This window comes from Lolium rigidum, chromosome 2 (assembly GCF_022539505.1).
Source record: "Lolium rigidum isolate FL_2022 chromosome 2, APGP_CSIRO_Lrig_0.1, whole genome shotgun sequence".
Classification (NCBI taxonomy): domain Eukaryota; kingdom Viridiplantae; phylum Streptophyta; class Magnoliopsida; order Poales; family Poaceae; genus Lolium; species Lolium rigidum.
In genome coordinates this window covers 165,864,444-165,875,578 of record NC_061509.1, presented here as the reverse complement: position 1 = coordinate 165,875,578, position 11,135 = coordinate 165,864,444, and the positions used below count along the sequence as shown (strand labels likewise).

Sequence of the window (11,135 nt, the reverse complement as noted above, 5' to 3'; positions counted from 1 at the left end):
TATTCTCGTACGATGAAATTCCGGCCCAGCACCTACCAAAAGTGGGCCGCCCAGTAAACGCCTATCGGAAGTTAGGTTGTTTGTCTTTCCTCGAACGCTCCTCCGGCTCTAAGGGCATCTCCAGCGGCGCGACGCAACCGTTTGCGTCCGCTTTGGTCGTAAATACGTCTGGCACCCTCTCCAGCGGCACGACGCAAAGTGACCGGGCCGTCCGTGGAGACGCAAACCTGGCCTAAATATGCGGCAGGTTTGCTTCTCGGCGGACGCTGCGCGAACGCGCAAAGTATCCGCTGCGGTCTCCACTGGGCCCGCCTGGCAGCGAGCATGCATGGAGGGCATCGCTTCCGCGGCCATCGCTTCCGCGGTCAGCGCTTCCACGTCTGCGCCGCCATTAATGCCGCAGCTTCCTGTTCTGCGCGTGCACTGGCGGGCGGCGGCTGGGCTTCTGCGCCGCCTTCAATGGCATCGTATCCCGTGGGCGGCCGCCCTTAAAAGTCCAGCGGCCGCGTTGCTCCTTCGCCCACAGCTCCACTCGCACCACAACCGCCGCTGCGTCATCGGGAAGAAGAACGACTTCGAGGCCTCCGGCAGCGGCAGCAAGAAGGTGCCGCTCCCCGTCACGGTGGGGAGGCTCATGCACGGCAGATGGGTGCCGTGCGACGCCTGGTCCGGCGTGCAGCTGCCTGGCGGCTGGCGGCTCAGCTGGCCGCCGGGTGCCCATCCCTCCGCGCACTGCGCGCGAGCCCGAGCGGACCAAGGAGATCCGGCGCGAGAGGCGATATCCGCCGGAGGACCTCCGCGCCGATCCGGCGTACGCCATCGACTCGGAGAGTTGGCGTACGTACCTGTCCACGGAGACGGACAGCAGACGACGGGCTGGCTTCATGGGCGACAGGGATTATCCCTTCGGCCCTGCACCGCCGGCTCGTCGTCAGCAGGCGCCGACGCGACGTGAGCAGCCGCAGCACAACGACCGCGAGGATGAGGACGACGACGAAGCCTACGCCGTCTACGACGACGACGACGACTACATCGAGGCGCTCGCGTACCATAGCGAGGAGGTGAAGGACGACAGCGACGACTACGTCGGCCTCGTCTTCCACGAATGGCAGCGAGCCATGGCGGAGGGCCGGAACTTCGAGTTCCCGGACAACATGACGGACGACGAGATGGCCAAGCTCGGCCTCCTCGTCTCCGAGTACGACGCGCCGGTGCAGCCGCCGTTGCCCCGCTACGCCACCGCTGTCATGCCGCCTGGCCTGTCCGCCGATGAAGCCTTTCGACAGGCGCTCGGACTCGGCGGCGCCTCCTCCACCGCCGCCACAGCCTTGGGCGCCTCCCCACCGCCGCCACAGCCTTATGTCTGGGTGCCTCCCCCACCGCCGCCACAGCCTTATGGCTGGGCTCCTCATCCGCCGCCACAGCCGCAGCCCTGGGCGCCTCCACCGCCGCCACAGCCGCAGCCCTGGGCGCCTCCACCGCCGCCTCAGCCGCAGCCTCCTCAACCTCGAGCACCGCCATCGTGCCCGGCGTACGCTCCGCCGGATGGCTACTGGCCGTGGGACGTACCAGAGATCATCTTGCTCGACAGCGACGAGGAGCAGCACGGCGACGATGCGCAGCAGTAGGCGTTTTAGGTTTTTTTTTATGTTTTCAAGTATGTAAGTTATGTTTCAGTTTTTGTAAATTATGTTTCAGTTCAAAAAAATGATTCGTCCTAACAAAAAATGCGTCGTGCCGTGGAGCCACCCCCGACGCAAACGGACGCGCGGTCGTTTTCGACCAAAAGGGCCGACGCAAACGGACGCGCGCGGACGCTAAAATGCGTCGCGCCGCTGGAGATGCCCTAACACAAACTGCTCGATCGACACGAACTGCTCTCGACCACGCGGCCATGGGTGCCGATATAAAAAGATCGAAACCCCACCTTGACATTGCATCGCCGGACGGGCGAAACAAGATCGACATTGTTGCTCCACCGAAAGTTCAGTCCCAGTTCGAAATTGTTGTTGTATACACGAACTCGCCGATGGCCATGAGCCCACCAGTGCGGACGAAGCGGAATCCGTAGGCTCGGAGAGTGCGCGATTCCATCCAGTTGGTGGCGATCCAACGCCTGAGGTTGGGATGGCGACATTAGAGAGGGATTGGATGCAATGAGGGGATCCAGCGGCGATGTTTTTTGTGCCCCGGAAGTGGCCGATCCAGAGGAAGAATCGCTCGACGGGTCCTGCCACAGGCCCGACATGACGCAGAACACATAGTACAAGGCGGCGGTGTACCAAGGATACGGAGCTCCAGCTACGACATCGCCTGCGTACGCCACGCATCTCGCCCATGTGCCGCTTCTGCTCGTCCACACAGCGGACGTAATCAATCTCGAACGCGGCCAACGCCAGGGTCTATCGGCACCGCGTGAAACTGGGACGGTTCGCCGTGCAGGCTCCATGATACAGACATACGTTCTGCAGGATGCAACAGAGCAGCAGAACATATATCCAATTGTTAGTGACTGCAAGGAAAATTGTTGTGTTATTACTGCGCCTATTGCACGTTCCGCCCACATTTGACTATAGCAGCGCAACTCTTCAGCAACAAATTAAGCAAAAGATCCCTCTTTAGCTAGCTAGCTAGCAAGCTATAACCAAGCCAAGCCATCTGAGAATTTGAATGCCTCGTGCTGATTTGCTATTGAATTTGCAGTCATTCCAAAAAGATTGTGCAATCTTCATAATTTACGAATAGCATGCAACGGTTCAGTTTAGACAACGTACATGTCAGATTAATTGCTACTCCTGCATACAAGGTACTGGGCAATGCTATGATAAGTTTGGAGGATCAAAATCGTCAACCTCACGTTATGATTCTTCCTAAGATAGTATTGGCTACGCAAAAAAATCATGGAGTGATTGAATCTTCATTATTGTCTATAATCGTAGGTACGGTACTCCCTCCGGCCCAAAATATTAATCACATATTCAATGAATCTAGACACATTTTTTGCCTAAATTTTGTCTAAATATGCGTCAAGTATTTTGGACATAGGACTGAATACAAATGCACATTCCCCGCCTTCTGCACCGTCAATGGGGGGTGCCGAATACATGCACAAATCCCTATGTTCTGATTGTTTTACTTGGATTCAATTTTACAGTGAAATGTGATTTTTTTAGTTTGGAGATTTATTTTAAGATTATGATTTGTATACTTGGAAAGAAAATAAAAGCTAGGTTAATATAGTTCTTTTTAAAATATAATAGACTAGATAAAATAAAATAATAATAATAAAAGTTAAAGATTAAGCGAAAGGGCAAACTGGGGCTAGGATTATATAAACCATATTTCAAGAGTTGATTTTTTTTATCCCGGTGCAACGCACGGGCATATTTCCTAGTAAACCTATGTCTTATGATACATCACGGCGTGACCTCAATTTTTGAACTTCAAAGTTGCAGAACCTAAAGTTGCAGCATACAAGATTGATTTACAATTTTGAAGTAAATGGCTATTCTAGTGAGATGAGTTAGACCACCACTTTCTATTACATGTAAGCTACTCCTGCTGTTAGTTTATTCCCACCAACTAAATCTATGACAATACACCACCAGGAACAAACCATGGCTCTATTCTGCAATGGTGGGTGTCATCTTTCGGCCTTGGACATGGTTTCTTGAACACTGGCGACCACGGTTTATGTGCCGCCTGCAATAGTTTGGTCTCAACTATATCTCTGGAGCAACACCATTTCTTGTTCTCTCTGCGGTGCCATCTCCCGGGCTTGACATCAGCGTCACTGGGATGAAATGGCACCCTTGTTTGTCTTTTCGCCACACTCTCTCGCGCCCCTTGTGAGCATCTTCACTTTTGCCTCTCATCAAACTTGGTGAGCTTTGGAGGTTGAAAAATAGGAAGAAGGATCAGCTTGTTAAGGTTAAAAATGGAATACATGACAAAGAGTACCGCATACAAAATAAGGCAGAATGAACAGGAGAACATAAGATTCAGATGCTTGCATCTACGCAGATCATCTATCTACATCTATCTGCCACAACACCATGCCAATTAGTAAAGGTTACATAACCTTTGATGGTCCAATGTGGCAAGTCCATCTTCTACTACAGTACTTCTACTTGACTTAGTTTTGCAGTAAAGCGCCTCAAAATTGTAAATTGTGCAGTTAAGAGTATATACTATCTGATAAGAGTACGCAGTGTCGAACTGACTCGTTCATAACACATATGATAAGAGTACATAGGTACTCTTTTAGAACATCAGAAGCAACGCTACCAACAAACAAGAAACGACAACTATATCCTAAAACAAAATCCAAGAAATGAAGCTATAATCATATAGTTTCCTAAAACATAATCAGATTCAAACAGGTTATCACCTCTGCGTGCTTGCCTTTCTCCAAACTCTTGGGAAGACTAGCAAGACAACTAATCTGAGCAACAATTAGGAAGCCCAACAGAAGAATAGAGAGGAACATTTTGCCCTCGATCAATGGAGTTCACAACATTAATCGCAGATATCCTTGTTTCAATCATCTCAGGGTAGGTTCTCTCACTTGGATTACTGGAACTTCCTGAATTTAACATAATGGTACATAGTTATAATAATAGTGTATGTTTCCTATCATGATGAACATACAATTTGTAATGAGGTTCTTACAGAACAGTGTGCCTGAACGGAGAAAGCACTTGCCCGAGATGTCCAAGTAGGCCTCATGCAAAATTATGAACAGGTTTTCCAGAACCATTAAAAAGACATCCAAGCATATCAAGCGAGGAGACAGGAGTTCACAAAATCTGTAACAGAAGCAGCATACATAAGTCAGCAACAAAAGGTAGTAGCTTCTCATACTAATACACACAAGGAGAAGGCAGGTAATTGGCTAAATGGGGTTTCAAAGAAAGATAAAGGCCACATTCGAGTGGGTGTGTGTGCCTTGCTTTGGGCAATTTGGAATGTTTGTAATGATTTTATCTTTAACAAAAAAAAAATTCCCATCTTTCCTGCAGGTTGTTTTGTTACCCATTCGATCCATATGTGGTCCTATATACAGACGGAGGATGTGCGCCAGGACATGGATATTGGGTGCAACTGCTTGGCGATGGTAGCACGGGATTTTTACAGCCGGTGCGGTTGGCGGTATGACAAGCGGATCACATGAAGATCTTGTGGCGGCTTGTTTTTCTTTTCATTTTTAGATGGCTGGTTCATGTCGAAACTCTGAGTGATCCATGACTTGTAAAAATGCCTATGTAACAGAGGTTCTCTAATAATAATATTAATAAAAGGCCGTATGCATCAATTGATGCATAAAAAAACAAGGAGAAGGCAGGTATTATTTTAAATTACATTCTGAAAGTTTAAAATGGGCTTGTCTACTTTATTCAGTTCAAGTGCTATGCAATTGTGATGCCTTAAGAGAAAAATAACGATGAGTTAACAATGTCAAGAATGAATATGCTATCAGAAAATAAACCTCATGAATAATGGGAAAGTACCTCGCCGATGAACTTTTGGTGTCTATTCATGAAGTGCCTGGCTTCAAAGACCTGTATAATCATGCAGTTCAGATAAAATAGTACAGTCCAAGTTTAATAAAAATAAACCTATGCTAACCATATTACTTAAACAGAACACAATAATATATCACTTTAAAACGAGTATAGAACAGACATTTTTGTCACAACACATGACAGAAAAATTTAACTAACCTGCACAACACCTCTTTCAGCATCAACTTCTAGAACCAGACCACGCCGATTAGTACCATCACTCATTCGGATGTTCACAATTTCCTGGTACTTTGGGCCCTATACACCGTAACAAGAATGAAATAGTGATCGAGTAAAAAAGGTGCTACAGAATAGTCTCGTAAACAATGTGGGAATATGCCAGCTGATGTAAAATTTAGAAAAGCATACACACCTTTACTTTAACCAAGATAAACAGTCATTTACTCTGCATAGATAAATATTTAGCGAACACCATTTTGTTAAGTCATATGAAAAATATGCTTTTGTAATAGACTGACAGAGGTAAAACTATGTGTGCTTTGACATGATCTTATGATTTAAATAATCCGGCAAATCCACATAAGAAAATTAATGAGCATGGTAAGCTACAATAATTGGCATAGCTAGAGTGCAAGACCTGAAGAAACATAACAATTTTGCATAGTTAGAAGAAGTGCAAAACTATAAAGGCAAACTTTGTCTACAATGGAGTAGGTATTTTTAAGCAAAAGCTCTGTGAATGCATTATGTACTACATAGTTCATTCACATATATGGTACTGAACATCTCAAACCTTGAACCTAGTTCATTTTCACTACAGCAAGAAATCACTCCCCCGCATAAGCTAGCACGCCAATGCAAGTGCTCGCGATTTGCCACAGTACATACATGACGATAGACAATGGAGCAACGCAACCACTGATGGGCACACAAACCAACAGTATAAGGATGCAGTACACGAGATTTGTGAAACGACTCACACATGTCGATCTCCATGGCTCCTTCCTGTAAGTAGGCACCATCCGTCTGCGAAATAAAGACACAACACAAGAAAAAACCAAACAATTTTAGGGGTCCGAAAGAACTGTTGCAAGCATAACGTGTAGTATGGAAATGAATCATTGAGCTCTTTAACATGGAATATCTAACAACATACCGGGACAACATCTTCTTTCACCAGTCTCGCATCTCATGGTAATCAAAACTCAGCACTGAGGTTGAATATTAAGACATCAGATGAATCAACATTACTTCCAGCCTTCAGGTCAACAGAGAAAAATAGAAGAAAAGCTGATGGTGATGGGTGCAGCTCGTACCACACCACTGTCTGGGATTTGAAGGGACGATGTAGGGCAGCGGGGAGGTCCAAAATCGCCGACGCCTTGTGCCGTCTAGCTTGGTCAGGCAGGCACTGCTCCGTCCACAACACTACCCCCTGTTGATCCCACGCCTGCGTCCAACCCCTCGACGAGATGCAAACAGGCGGCATCCCGCCTCGTCGCTGGCAGCTGAGGGCCTCCTATGCCAGGTAGCAAACAATATGTTTATCCTTTCATGCAAATCATGTATTGCATTTAAGAGTAAATCTCTTATTACTGAAGTAATTAAATATCTTAAAGCTAATAACATACCGAAAAGTCTGTCCAAGAATATATGCATCTTAGTTTCTCTACTGCCAAAAGATTAACCATCTAAATTGATCCTAAGCCGGTATACTTTTCAATCACATAGAGCTGCACAAAAAATAAAAATCATTTCATAATTTCAACAAGCATAATATTAGAAGAAAATCTAGCCTGCAACAGACCCTCCGCCCACGAAAGGATGTCGGAGATTTGTCTAAATTCGGATGTACCTACACACTAAGAGCATCTAGATACATTAAAATTTAGAAAAACTTGCAACATCCTTTTATAGACAGGAGGTAGGACCATATTTATGGCCTCCTCAAAGGGGATAAGGGGGATGATCCATGACCTGGGGATGATACAGACAAATACCAACTATAATACCCCACAACCACATCGCAATAATTATATTCTATGCATCTAAAAAAATATGGAGGAAAACAGATATGTATTGAATTTCACAACATTGGGGCACCCATTCTTCTCATGCTAATAAGTAATCGGCTCTTGTCCTGTAGCAACAAACAGATCACCTTACATTTTGACTGACTGCTTCAACCACAACAGGATCTCCCCACAGCCACAAGTGCGAGCACAAGCAGCCTTGTACAGCAATGAAAGCATTCCAAAACAACACATCATTGAGCTCGTCTACAACCCCCAAATAAAACAGAATATCATCTTGTTGTATGCCACTCCACACCATACCAACCAATTAAATTATACCACCCATCAGAGAACTAAGAGCACAACAACACGTCCAATCTCATCACACAATTCTGTCATCACAATCAAACCAACTTAAAAAGATATAGAGTAAAAAGAGCTCAAGCCTCTGCCATCTTGAGCACTAAAACACAATTCAAGCATGTCCATCAGCACACAAGCAATCAGTAGAACGTACAGACAAGCATCAAGCATGAACCCAGGTGAAGGCATAAATTGCAAGGAAGCTGACAACGAAGTAAATGTGCTGTCTAGGAGGAGTGGGGAGCATTTTACCACTGCCGGTCATGCAGGTGGCGATGGTGGGGTCGAGCTTAGAGCCCGGAGCCCGAGAACATGCATCGGCCACCAAGTAGTGGTAGCCAGATCCATCATCCCATCAGCTAGGTGCCGTCCTCCTTCCCCCTCTGCCGCCTCATATCCTCCACGCGCTGCTTCCCCTCCTTCCCCATCTCTTATCCAACCCGCTTGCAGACCAACCGACGGAAAACACCTTCAGCGGCAGCGCCCCCCCCCACGTCGCTCCTCAGCGTGGCAACGGAAGCCGCCGCACGAGACGAGATGCGTGCTGGCGGCCGCAGGGGTCCTGACCTTGTCGCCGTGAGGCGCCGAATCCATCTTGGCCTTCTTTTTGTCGTCCTTGGTCGCCGACAGAGCAGCAGCGTATGGTCTTCACTGCTTCTCCCGCCTCCTGTGGTAAGAGAAGATGACATGGTGGCGGCCCCGTCGATCTAGGGTTAGGTATGGTTGCAGGGGTGGAACGGCCTAGGGGAAAAATCAAGGAGGAGGAGGAAAAGTTCCAGGGAGGAGGAAGCGCGAAGGAGGAGGGGTCTACCTGCGCCGCCGCCGCCGCTGCCGCCGCCTGGGTGTCCGTCCTAGACGCATTGAGCCTCTCCTCTCGAGAACTCTCTGTTCGGGAGGAGGAGGGGGAGTCACGAGCGGGCGGGCGAGCAAGCAGGGTCGCTAGGGTTTTCGTCGGCGGTTTTGTTTGACCAAAGGAACGTCTCAGATGGACGCGGGTTTCGTTTCCAGATCGGACGGCGCGGAGCCTTTTTCTCCCAACGAGTGAGCTAGGCGAGTATCGTGGAGCGCTCTGGCATAGGCCAAGCACCCACGCACTTGCTTGTTCTCAATGACATTCCACCGAGAGGTCCCAGAGTGTATCTATCCGTCATCGGGATGGACAAATCCGACTATTGATCCATATGCCTCAACTCACACTTTCTGAATTCTTAATCCCATCTTTATAACCACTCATTTACGCAATGGCGTTTGATGTAATCAAAGCATCCTTCTGGTGTAAGTGATTTACATGATCTCATGGTCAAAGGACTACGTAACTATGTATCGAAAGCTTATAGCAAATTGAACTTAATGACTTGATCTTATGCTATGCTCATTTGGGTGTATGTCCATTATATCATTCATCTAATGACACAACCTTGTTATTAATAACATCCAATGTTCATGATCATGAAACCATGATCATCTATTAATCAACAAGCTAGTTATACAAGAGGCTTACTAGGGACTCCTTGTTGTTTACATAACACACATGTATCAATGTTTCGGTTAATACAATTATAGCATGGTATGCAAACATTTATCATAAACACAAAGATATTATAATAACCACTTTATTATTACCTCTTGGGCATATCTCCAACTGTATCCCACTTGCACTAGAGTCAATAATCTAGATTACATTGTAAGGTACCTAACACCCATGGCATTCTGGTGTTGGTCATGCTTTGCCCTAGGGAGAGCTTTAGTCAACGGATCTGCCACATTCATATCTGTGTGTACTTTGCAAATCTTTACTTCACCATCTTCGATGTACTCGCGAATCGAATGAAAACGCAGCTTGATATGCTTTACGTTCTTGTGTGACCTTGGTTCTTGTGCATTGGCGATGGCACCCATGTTGTCACAATAGATGAATAATGGGTCCAATGCACTAGGAACCACACCAAGCTCAACAATGAACCTCTTCATCCATACCGCTTCCGATGAAGCCTCCGAAGCCGCTATGTATTCAGATTCAGTTGAAGACTTCGCCACCGTGCACTGCTTGGAACTCATCTAGCTTACTGCAGAACCATCCAGTATAAACACGTACCCAGACTGAGACGTAGAGTCATCAGGATCAGTGTTCCAACTTGCATCGGTGTAACTAGTTACAACGAGCTCTTGGTCACCGTCATAACAAAGAAACATATCCTTAGTCCTTTTCAAGTACTTCAGGATATTCTTGACCGATGTCCAGTGTTCCATTCCTGGATCACTCTGATATCTGTTGGTCAAGCTAACAACATGTGCGATATCCGGTCTAGTACACATCATGACATACATGATAGAGCCTACTGCCGAGGCATAGGGGATCTTGTTCATCCTCTCTCTTTCTTCTGTTGTAGCCGGACCTTGAGTTTTACTCAAGACCTTACCTGGCAACATAGGCAAGAACCCTTTCTTGCTTTCATCCATTCTAAACATCTTTAGAATCTTGTCCAGGTATGTACTCTGTGAAAGCCCTATTAGGCGTCTTGATCTATCTCTATAAATCTTGATGCCTAAAATGTACGCTGCTTCACCAAGATCTTTCATTGAAAAACACTTATTCAAATAACCTTTAACACTGCTTAGTAGTTCTATATTATTCTCAATCAATAATATGGCATCTACATATAATATCAGGAACTACAGAGCTCCCACTCACTTTCTTGTAAATACAGGTCTCACCATGAGTCCGTATAAACCCGAAGTCTTTGATCACCGTATCAAAGCGTCGGTTCCAACTCTGGGATGCTTGCTTCAGTCCATAAATGGAACGCTGAAGTTTGCATACATTGTCAACATTTTTAGGATCGACAAAACCTTTGGGTTGTACCATATACAACTCTTCCTCAATGTCACACTTAAGGAATGCCATTTTGACATCCATCTGCCAAATCTCATAATCGAAAAATGCAGCTATTGCTAACAAAATCCTCACAGACTTTAGCTTCGCTACAAGTGAGAAAGTCTCATCGTAGTCAACTCCTTGAATCTGTCGGAAACCCTTTGCGACAAGTCGAGCTTTATAGACAGTAATATTACCATCAACATCTGTTTTTATTTTGAAGATCCATTTATTCTCGACAGCCTTGCGACTATCAGGTAAGTCTACCAAAGTCCATACTTGGTTATCATACATGGATCCCATTTAGGATTTCATGGCTTCTTGCCATTTGTTGGAATCTGGACTCATCATTGCTTC

General features: G+C 46.4%; 3 long non-coding RNA genes across 3 annotated transcripts; all 3 read right to left on the bottom strand.

The window, feature by feature from the left end:
* Positions 1-3,490: 3,490 nt before the first annotated feature.
* On the bottom strand, positions 3,491-4,471 carry LOC124687641. The gene is made up of 2 exons (XR_006998266.1): positions 4,391-4,471; positions 3,491-3,888 (listed from the first exon to the last, which is right to left on the bottom strand). It is a non-coding gene; the product is annotated as an uncharacterized LOC124687641 (long non-coding RNA).
* Positions 4,472-5,512: 1,041 nt separating this feature from the next.
* LOC124687640 lies at positions 5,513-6,920 on the bottom strand. Its single transcript, XR_006998265.1, has 5 exons — positions 6,842-6,920; positions 6,682-6,736; positions 6,506-6,551; positions 5,724-5,822; positions 5,513-5,561 (listed from the first exon to the last, which is right to left on the bottom strand). It is a non-coding gene; the product is annotated as an uncharacterized LOC124687640 (long non-coding RNA).
* Positions 6,921-7,221: 301 nt separating this feature from the next.
* LOC124687639 lies at positions 7,222-8,203 on the bottom strand. Its single transcript, XR_006998264.1, has 2 exons — positions 8,156-8,203; positions 7,222-7,258 (listed from the first exon to the last, which is right to left on the bottom strand). It is a non-coding gene; the product is annotated as an uncharacterized LOC124687639 (long non-coding RNA).
* Positions 8,204-11,135: the final 2,932 nt, after the last annotated feature.